The following is an 11,594-nucleotide window of genomic DNA, read 5'->3' as shown; positions in this document are numbered from 1 at the left end:
GGTGCTGTAGCAAAGTATGGTGAAGAAACAAGATGGTGCCCAGCTATCAGAAAAAATACCATCTGGTGTCTTAAAGCCTAGTCTTCAAACAAGCAGCCATCTAAATTAGGCATTGGATAAATGCACACTGAAAAAGCACACTAACATGTGTGATCTAAGAACTGTAAACAATGGAATCCAGTCCTGGGAGAGAAAATGATATTAGAGCTTAAATTCTAAAACCTGGTTTGCTGAAGGCTGACATGAAAGCCCTTGTGGATTAAGCCACTGTTGAAATCCTTCTGACTGTGGATCAGAAACGGGAAAGGTCTTGTTACCAGACAGTGTGCTTTGTAGTATGGATTACTGCAATTGCAGTTAGGTCAAAATGTGATTGCATTTTCAGGGATCTCTGTCTTGACCTAATGTATAAGTGGTTCCGTTGGAATATTTTCTACTTTGTTATTGATTGAGGGGTCTTTTTTCATTGTATCATTGTTGAGCTGTTTTTTTGCATTCTGTTTCGATTTTGTATGATTTCCAATTATTGAAACCAAGATTATGTGAACTTCTAGAGACAACTGGATTAATATATTCAAAGAAACATATTAAGGGAAGCTGGCAGGAAATGGGGAGCTAACAAAAAGCAATACAAGGAAGAAGAAACATATTGGGATTGATTGCAGAGATGGTTACACAGCTCTGACAATTATCATTGAATTATTGAAATGTATGATATTTGAATTGAATGTTGGAAAAATTGTTAAAAAATGAACTATTTTTATAAAGGGAAGTCATAATTCCCTTACACCTTATACAAAGGCATGAGTTTGGAATATGCATGCTTAGTATTGGGAATAGGAGATGTGCGCCTAGCATAGGATGTGTGTCTACTATTGTATACTGACATTCACATTTCTATTGCCTTAAAACCCCTGGTTTCTTGCATTCTCAAACTGGCATTTAAATGTTACTTAATGTATATGAGATATGGAGCAGTTTATGATGTCCTTAATAGGGACTTATACTGCCCCAAATCTGGCTTCTCTGTACCTTCTTTGCATTGGACTATTTTCTTGATCCACCACCCAACTATCATTTTGTTAATTAGTGCATATTAACTAACACATTTTTTTGTACTGTGGTGGTTTATGTGTTAACTAGAAACTTGAGTTTCTAGACCTCTAGAAACTACAAATGAGAGTTTCCCATGGTGGACAGGTTCCAAAGAAGCTTCCATATGAAGATAAACTAGAAGGAAAGACTTGGTGACCTACTTCTAAAAATTAGCCAGTTAAAACTTGTGGATTACAACAGAACACCATGCAACTGTCTTGTAGTCAACCTCTAATCTGTTTGGAAAAGCAGAGGGCATCAGGTCTGAGGAATGCACTCTGTAAAATGGACGGGCACAATAGCTGCAATAACAGATTTGATTATGTCACGAACTCAGAGCATGACCCAGAACATTTCACTTTGTTGTACCTGTAGCCATGAGTCAGCATCAACTTGACAGAAACTATTTTGTCGATTTTGATGGGATCCCAGCTATTTTAAAATTTGCATTTTTAACAAGCAGCATTATAATCTTTCTCTGTTAGGTTGCAGTAACCCCAGTACTATTATTTGCACAACCACCAACCATTATGAGTCAAAATATTTTCCAGAATATGACCTAAGTGACAAAGGTAACGTACACAATATCATAACTGTACACATCAGAGGACTATCTTATTTTATGATAGCATAACAGAGAACTCAGTGTCTGAGAGCATTTTCAATAAGGAACATTCATGCTCAAGAGCCAGAGGATTTGATCAAGATAGGTGCACTATCTTTCCTCGACTGATAATTTAGATAGCCTTCAGTTGGTGATGAAATATATTAGTTAAATTGTATTATTTGAAATACATCAACATGATTTTGCCAAGTCATGAAAGAAGCTTCAAATTCCTTGTCATGGCATCAGAAGACTTTAAAATCTGCTTCTACCAATGTTTCTAGTTTATTTTCCAGTTACGCACATTATCCTTTTGCCATCATAGACTATTCCAGTTTCCAAGTGTAGCAGTGGATTTCAGGCCACTTAAAAAAAAAAAGAGCTGTTTTCTCTGTACCGAATAGATTTTCTGCCCATCACGAATTCCTGTGTTTCATTCTTCAGTACTACCATAAAGGCTATTTTGTACTCTGTAGTAAGAAAACACAGTATTTTCTTGTTGTTTGTACTTCCATTATAGAACTTATTAATTGTTGGTTTGTTTTACGGATGGAGGATATAGCTGAGTCCCACTGATTACCAGAACTAATCTAAGAGTTCTGTTTGCTAAGGGCAGCTTGTTACTGTCCCAAATGTGCTCATACTAAACCTCAGTGAATATGATTTTTTCCAGAGAAAGATGAACCAAAATAGGTAGACCTTTCTTTATATGGAAGTATAGCAATTCTTCAGCTGATGTGAAATGGGATTCAGAAAATATAAGCTGTAAAATTTGACATTGAAAATTAGAAACATCTTGTTATTTTCAAGGGTCAAATAGGACCCATAAAAAAAATTTGAACTGTGTCTTCAGTGTCATGTATGTTGGAAAGTATGAGATGATGTTGAAAATGGAAATTAAGCTGTTAAATAGCAGCAACAACAAAATGAAAAAATGCCCTTCATTTATACCATATTAAGAATGAATAAATGTAGCAGTGTTGATATTAAACAATTGGGCTTAGAAAGAGCAAGGTTGAAGATCTCACATAACATTAACCCACTTGAAGTCACTCTATTTCAAGTTTTTTTTAATGTACTTATAACATTAGCTAGGAAATATGTGTTTACTTAACCAAGGTAAACACTACACAAAAGGCCCAAGAAACTCTTCTTTGAAGTCTTATCCTCTCTTCCTTCATTTATTCATCATTTCCCATATTACATGACTTGATGTAGAGAAGTTGTTTTCTTACAGAATTGGGAGGAGACGAGCAAGGGAATCAATTGTGGATGAATGCCCATATTTGAGTAGCTTGAGTTTTCTGGTCATTAGATTTATGTCAGCAACATGTACACTGGAAAGTGATGCATGAAAAAGGCACAACCAACCATTACAGTAGATATGTTGGCAGAATTGTGAAATGTATTTGAGAATATATTAGCCTTTGAGTACTTCATAGGATCATAAAACAGCAGAAGGAAGAACTGAAGTCCTACAGTTAGATAGGTAATATGGGGACAGATATTTAATCAATGCACACAACTACAAATTCTTTAAATATTCTTACCAAGAATCCTCACATAGATGGAGTTTAGGGGATCTTTGGATGACTTGAAAATTATTGGAAATTTGTTTCTTTGTTTCTCTCACTCTAAGATGTGCCTTATATGAGCAAGGCTATCTCTTATTCTTCTTCTATCCTTCAATTTTATTTCATGGTATACATTGAACATACTCATTTTTTTAATTTAAAATTGTTTCTGAAAATATGGAGTCCAAAACCACATGAAAATCTAGGGAGCCCTCATGGCATAGTGTAATGTATTGGACAGAAAATTGCAAGGTCAGCAATTTGAAACTAATGAGGTTTTCTACTCATAAAAGTTTCAGCCTTGGAAACCCATAGGGGAAATTCTACTCTGACCTTTAAGGCCATGAGTTGGAATCAACTTATAGGCAGTGAGTTAAACTTTGTTTGAATTTTGAAGCAATCCATTTGGTGACAGTGTGGGGGATTTTTTTTGAAGTCATGCAACTAATAAGGAGCATTTTCATTTCTACCAATATGTTAAAATATTTTAGATTAAATGTTACCGTCTCATTGAATGGAGGAGCCCTGATGGTGTAGGGCTTAGATATTAGGCTGTGATCCTCATGTTGACAGTTCAAACCCACAAGCAGCTCTCCAGAAGAGAGATTGGGCTTTCTACTCCTATAAACAGTTACAGTCTCAGAAACCCACGGAGGTTAGACATGAGTCAGCAGTGACTCAATAAGAATGAGTCTGGTTTGGTTTTCTCAATGAATGATTTAAAACATATTTATCGTGCTTTGAGCCAATGGCAAAAGGCTCAATTATAATACTTTTTACACGTTCTGTAATCATTCCTTCTTATTAATTAATACTTTTATTGGGGGCTCTTACTGCTCTTATCAAAATTCATGCATACATCCATTGTGTCAAGCACATTTGTACATACATTGCCATCACCATTTTGAAAGCATTTTCTTTCTGGACTAATCAGATTTATAAGGTAGAATTGAGGTCATGATAGTGGGGGGGGGGGAAAGCATTAAAGAACTAGAAGAAAGTTGTATGTTTCATCGGTGTTATACTGCTCCCTGACTGGCTCATCTCTTCCTTGTGACCCTTCTGTAAGGGATGTCCAATTGTCTACAGATGTGCTTTGGGTCTGTACTCCGTCCCCTACCCCGACCCCCCATTCACATTGGTATTATTTTTGTTGTGGGTCTTTGATGCCAGATACCTGATCACATTGACATTTCATGATTATTCAGGCTGATGTGCTTCTTCCATTTGAACTTTGTTGCTTCTCAACTAGATGACCACTTGTTTATCTTCAAACTTTTAAGACCTCAGATGTAAGGACTTCTGGGAAGATGGCAGCTGAGTAACACATATCAGAGAGAGTCTGCAGAAACCAGCACAGGAGAGTTACTAAGAGGGAAAGTCAACACTGCTGGATCTCAGGAGGAGCATCATAAAGATAAATAGTTACAGAGCCACAAGGTTTTGAGGGGCTGGGGCTTTTGGCTTACCACAGTAGAGGCCAGCTAGGCTGAATCAGGGACCATTTGGAGCCGACACAGGGTCTTTATCTCAACATAGCCACAGCTTGATGCCACCTCAGGGAGGGATTAAACCCTTACAGCCCCAAGGGAAGGGCTCAGGGCTCAGCTATATTGTTATTTTTGTTTCCCTCTCCCCTCTCTATTCCAACACAGTCTCAGCAGGCATAGTTTTTAATTTTTTTCTCCTCTGTTTCTTCCCTGTTCCTTACACATGACTGACAACCTCCATAACACTCCCCTTAGCCTAAGGCATTTACACCTGCCCCCCCCCCCCCACCCAGTTAGGTGAGCTCCACCATGTGCAGCATAGCCCAAGTTAGGGGAAAACCCCACTGACCTTCATCAGGGGATACTAGACCCAATTTCTTTCCTGGGAATTTGTGCTTGTGTGGCTGGGGGAGCTCCTATTTTTCCTTTGTTGTCCCACATGACTGAGGGAACTTCCTCCCACTTACCTTAGTGCCTCGCATGGCTTAAGGCAGCTTGGCCAACACTCACCAAGATGCTGCAGGAACCTCTGCCTAACTTCTTCAGTGATCTACCTGACCAGGGCAATTCTGCTCATCATTTGCAGTGTTCTACAACAAAGCAGGCAGCCAACCAGCCTTCTGGGGCACACCTCTTGAGAGTGAAACCACAGGAGGATAAAGTGGTAGGCTAATTCCACAGTGAAATTAGCTGTAGGCAGTTCGATGAAGCATTCCCATGAGTCTCCCAGAGAGTGCAAGTGTTCTCAGAATCCCTGGAAAATGGCATGCTGCTCCTCTAAAACAATGCAACACAAATAGCAATCAGCCCTAACGACCTCAATTAAGAAAAGGGAGGAACAATGGCAATGGCAGAAGATGTGTTAAACCTAATGACATGCATAGAAAAAGCAGATTTTGAACTGCCACAGAAAGAAACATTCAGAATGCTGCTTGGAGTCATACTGTACATAAGGGAAACAATACAGAAAAAGGATGAAATGATAGAGGAGATAAAGCCCATACACCAAAGGAAAATACAAGAGCTTAGAGAGGAGATAACAAAAACCAGTAGCAGACTCATTGACTTCTAGAATTGACTGGAGGAAGTAGAGAACCACATCAGTGACTTGGAAGACAGGCAAGCATACTTTAACAAATGGGAACAAAAACCTAATAAGATCATCAGAGAAGCTGAAGAACGCCTAAGTGCTATGTCTGATGCTATGAAAGGAATAAAGTCAGAATAATTGGATTATTTGAGGAAGACACAACAAAAGAAGTCATCAGCAACAATTTTGAGAGAATTCTTGGAAGAAAACTTCCCAGCTTAATGAATGAAAACCAAGAAGCCATTTAGGAGGTTGAAAAAACACAAGCCAGACTGAATCCCAAGAAGAAGTCACCAAGGGACATAATAATTAAGCTATCCAACTTTGAGGAAAAGCAGAAAATCATGAGAAGCTGCTAGGGAAAACCAAGCAATCACATATAAAGTTTCCCAAATAAGAATATGATCATTCCTATCAGCCAAAACTATGAAGAAGTGGAGAGAGTGGAGTAACATATTCCAAAAATTGAAGGAAAACAATGCAAACCCGAGAATTCTCTACCCAGTCAAATTATCAATCAAGATAGATGGAGAAGTAAGAGTCTTCCCAGACAAGGAAAACCTTAAAGAATACATTAGAAGAAACCTAGCCCTACCAAATACCCTTGCCAATCAAGTATGGGCAGAAGAACAACACTCACCAAGCATAAATAAGAGATGGCTATATAGAACAACCTCAACCAGAGGGAAACAAAGGGAAAACAGACTCCAAGATAGCACTGTTGTAAGGATGAAAGGAAGGCAAGAATGGTCTGCACACATGCACACACATGCACAGCACACTAAGAAAGAAGGTAGGAAAACACCCAACACAAAAGGTATAGTATGACATTAGAGAGTCCACAGATGGAGTTAATAACCTTGAATATAGATGAACTGAATTCAGGCATTAAAAGACTGAGGCTAGGACAATGGCTTAGAAAACACAACCCAGGAATCTGCTGCCTATAGGAGACACATCTCAAGGTTACAGACAAAAATAGACTGAGTATCAAAGACTGGAGAAAAGGATACCAAGCAAACAACAATTCAAAAAAAGCAGGGGTTGCAATCCTAATGTAGGATAAAATTGACATCAACATGCAAACTCTAAAAAGAGATAAGGAGGGACACCATATAATGCTCATGGGAATGGCAGACAAAGAAACACTAAGCATTGTAACCATATATTCCCCAAATACATGAGAGGCCTGCTGAATATGTCAACCCACCACTCCAAAAGATGAAAAAAGAAATCACAGCCTCAACCATCATAGTGGGCAACTTCAATAATCCACTCTCTGAGAATGATAGATCACAGGGAAAGAAACTGAACAAGGAAGCTAGAGATCTAAACACTACAATTAGACAATTTGACCTGATAGATATTTACAGAGCTTTTCATCCAAATACAAAAATTCACATTCTTTTTGAGCTTGCATGGCACATGTGCATAGATAGACCACATGCTGGGGCTTAAGATGAATCTACATAAATTTAAATACATTGATATCAGACAGACCTCTCTCTCTCTGATCATTGTGCCATAAGGCTGGAAATCAACAAAAGGAAGATGAAAACAAGAGCAAACAGTTGGAGGATGAATAACTCTATTGCAGAAGGAGTACGTACTGGCACATATCATAGATGAAATTAGGAAATTTCTAGAAACCAACAAGAATGAGAACACGATGTACCAAAACTTATGGGACACAGAAAAGGGTTATAAGAGGGAGTTTCATAACAATACATTCACACCTGAAAAAGAAAGAGAGACTCATGAGAGATATGCTGGCACAAAATTTACTACAACTTGAACAGAGTCAGCCGGATAGTACTACAAATAGAAGAAGAAAAGAAATAATAAACTGAGGACAGAGATTCAGAAGAGGGAAAATAAGAAAACTATGGAAAATATGAATGCTGCAAAGAGTTGGTTCTTTGAAAGGAAAAACAGAATCAACAGATCGCTTGCAAACCTAACCAAAGAAAGGAGGGAACACATTTCAACAGCAAGAATGAGGGATGAAAGAGGGGACATTACAGCAGATCCTAATGAAATCAAAAGGACAATTACATAGTACTATGAAGGACTGTATTGCAATGAATTAAACAACTTGGAAGACAGTGACAAATTTTGGGAAAACAATCCCTCCCTAGACTATCCACAAAAAGGATGTCAAGAATCTCAGCAGATCCATAGAAATTAGAAGAAATGGGCAAGGTTATCAAGGGATTACAAAAAAAAATCCCCTGGAGCAGATGGGTTCACTGGAGAATTCTACCAAGCATTTAGGGAAGAACTAACACCAATCCTTCACAAACTCTTCCAAGACATAGAAAAAAAAGGCAAACTCCCAAACTCCTTCTATGGAGCTAGTACAATTCTGATAACAAAAACTGGCAAGGATTCCCACAAGAATTGAGAACTACAGACCAATATCCCTATGAACATCAATGCAAAAATCCTTAATAAAATACTGGTCAATAGATTACAAAGGTATATAAAAGGTATATAATTCACCATGACCAAGTGGGATTCATACTAGGGTTGTAGGGATGGTCAGCATTCAAAAGACCATTAGTATCATTCACCACATTGACATGAAAAACTATATGAACCACATGATAATATTGATAGATGCAAAGAAAGCATTCAACAACTTCCAACACCAATTCCTGTTTAAGACAATTGAGAAGACAGGAATGGAAGGAAAATTCCTCAAGATAATACAAGCTATATATGAAAAACTAACAGCCAACGTGGTAGTCAGTAGAGAAATAGGAACAGAATCTCACAGAAAAAGGGGACCAGACAAGTTTGCCCCTGGTCTCCACTCTTATTTAACATCGTACTGGAGGTTTTAGTTAACATCATACAGCATAAGGCAAAGGAAAGATATCAAAGATATTCAGCTGGGGATGGAAGAGGTGAAACTATTGTTATTTGCAGATGATATAATTTTATATATGAAAAATCCCAAAAGCTCCATAAGGGGAGTACTGGAAGCAATAGAGGAGTTTGGCAGAATGGCAAGATAAAAGATCAACAAACAGAAGTCCATTGGATTGCTATTCACATTGGATAAGACCACAGAAGAGGAGACCAAATATGTGGTACACTTCACAATAGCCAGGCACAAATTGAAATATCTAGGGATCTACATGACTAAAAGAAAAAAAAGATTTGCATGAGAAAAACTACAGAACACTATTACAAGAAACCAAGCATGACCTCAACAAATGGAAGAATGTCCCATGCTCATGGATTGGAAGACTTAATATAGTAAAGATGTCGGTTCTGCTCAAGGCACTATACATGTTTAATGCCATCCCGATACAGTTACCCTCATCTTACTACAAAGAAATGTAAAAACTGATTACCAACTTCATATGGAGAAGGGAGAAGCCCAGAAGTAGCAGAGAACTCTTCAAGAAGAAGGACACAGAGGAGGACTTGATTACCTGACTTTAGCGCATATTATTCATCCACTGCTGTCAAAACTGCATGGTATTGATATGACAGATACTCAGATCAATGGAAAAGATCTGAAACCCCAGAAATAAAATCATCAGCATACAGACTACTGATCTTTGATAAGGGCCAAAAAAATATCCAATGGGAAGCACATGCTCTCTTCAACAAGTGGTTCTGGAAAAAACGGATGTCTACCTACAGAAAAATGAAACAAGACCCTTAACTCATTCCATGCACAAGAATAACTCAAGGTGGATCACAGACCTTGAAGTAAAACCCCAAACTATTAGGGCCATCAATGAAGAACTTGGGACCAATTTGTGATATTTCGCACAGGGAATACATAGGCTATCCAAAATAGGGAAGGACACAAACACAGAGGAGGAACCAATTGACAAATGAAATATACTGAAGATAAAACACCTGTGAACATCAAAATAATTCACCCAGAGAGTAATAAGAGTCTACCAACTGGGAAAACATCTTTAGCAATGACACATCAGACAAAGGCCTTATTACTAAAATCTTCAATACTCTGCTAGCTTTGAAAAAGAAAAAAAAAAAACTAATTGCCCACTGAGGAGGTCGGCAAAGGACTTGAACAGAAGTTTCACAAGGGCAGAAATCTAAATGGCCAATAAACATATGAGAAACTCTTCCCGATCTCCACCCATAAGAGAAATGCAAATTAAAACATCAATGAGATACCACTTAATACCCTCAAAGATAGCCAAATTCAAAAAATCACAAAGAAATAAGTGTTGGAGGGGCTGTGGGGAGAAGGGAACGCTCATCCACTCCTGGTGGGCCTGTAGGTATGTACAGTCACTATGGAAATCGATCTGGTGATATCTAAAACAGATGGAAATTGAGCTACCATGCAACCCAGCAGTCCCCCTACTGGGCACATACCCAGAAGAGGCAAGAAAAAACCACGGCGAGACATCTGTGCTCCAGTGTTCATCGTGACACAGTTCACAATTGCAAGGAGTTGGAAACAACCCAAATTTCAATCAACTGACGAGTGGATTGAAAAACTGTGGTACACACATACAATGGAGTACTATGCATTGCTAAAAATCAGTGATGAACGTATGAACCATATCACCACATGGGAAGAACTGGAGGAAATCATGCTAAGCGAAGTAAGCCAAACACAAAAAGAAAAGTACAGCATGAGTCCACTGAGGTAAGCTTTAAAAAAAAAAAAAAAAAAAGAGGACCTGATGCAAGGGGCTTAAGTGGAGAGCAAATGCCTTGAGAATGATTGGGGCAGGGAATGTATGGATGTGCTTTATACAATTGATGTATGTATATGTATGGATTGTGGTAAGAGTTGTATGAGTCCCTAATAAAATGTAAAAGAAGAAAAGAGAAAAAAATGATTAGGGCAAAGACTGTACAGATGTGCTTTATACAATTGATGTATGTATATATATGAACTGTGAAAAGAATTGTATGAGCCCCAATAAATTGTTAAAATTTAAAAAAAAAATGCAAAAGGGGCATAGGGGAAGAACTACTGTATACAGACATTGCTGGGGCGAGGACCAGGTAGTATGGCAGTGGCCAGAACAAATCCAGAGATACATATGGTAGCCAACTAAAAAGGAGTTGGGGGGAAGAAATAAAAAAGAAATGGGTAGCAGGAGAACAGGGCACAAACCCATCCAAGGGGAGAGTATTGTTTATATCTCCACAGGGAAAGAGAGACCAGACTTTAACCTAGAGCTCTAACATGTGAATGCAACATGCTAGCATGGAGTATGGAACCAGGCAGAGGTCTGAAAGGCCGGCTGCAATCCCAACTAAGTGGACACCTGTCCCTCCCCCCAGAATAATTTATTTCAGAGGAGACCACTGAAGCTGCAGCTCAGGGAGAGGGACATGTCTGATCAGAGCACATGGGAGCAAATGAAGGGGGAGGAAGAGAAAGTGGAGCACATCCTAGTCCACCAAGCCTTGAAGATGATATTCCCACTCAGAGCAGCCAATCCAGAGAAGATCATATGGGCAGCCCCAATTTGAGACACGACATCCCTCACTGACCCATAGCCCTATAGGGGACAACACTGGAGACACTCTGTGGGAATTATGCCTGACCTGATCCCACCACACCGAGGCAAAACACTAAGGGCATGCAACAGAACAGCAAGGGGAAAAGAACAACGAAGTCCCCAGGGAATACCAAAAATAGACTTTGGGGCAAGGGCTTGTCACCCCATCAGACTCGACAAATTGTTTATCCTGCCTATCTTATCTGTATAGACATGCAGAGACAGCAA

This window comes from Tenrec ecaudatus, chromosome 8 (genome assembly GCF_050624435.1).
Source record: "Tenrec ecaudatus isolate mTenEca1 chromosome 8, mTenEca1.hap1, whole genome shotgun sequence".
NCBI lineage: Eukaryota > Metazoa > Chordata > Mammalia > Afrosoricida > Tenrecidae > Tenrec > Tenrec ecaudatus.
The sequence above is the reverse complement of the archived record's forward strand: the minus strand, read 5'-3'. Positions refer to the sequence as shown.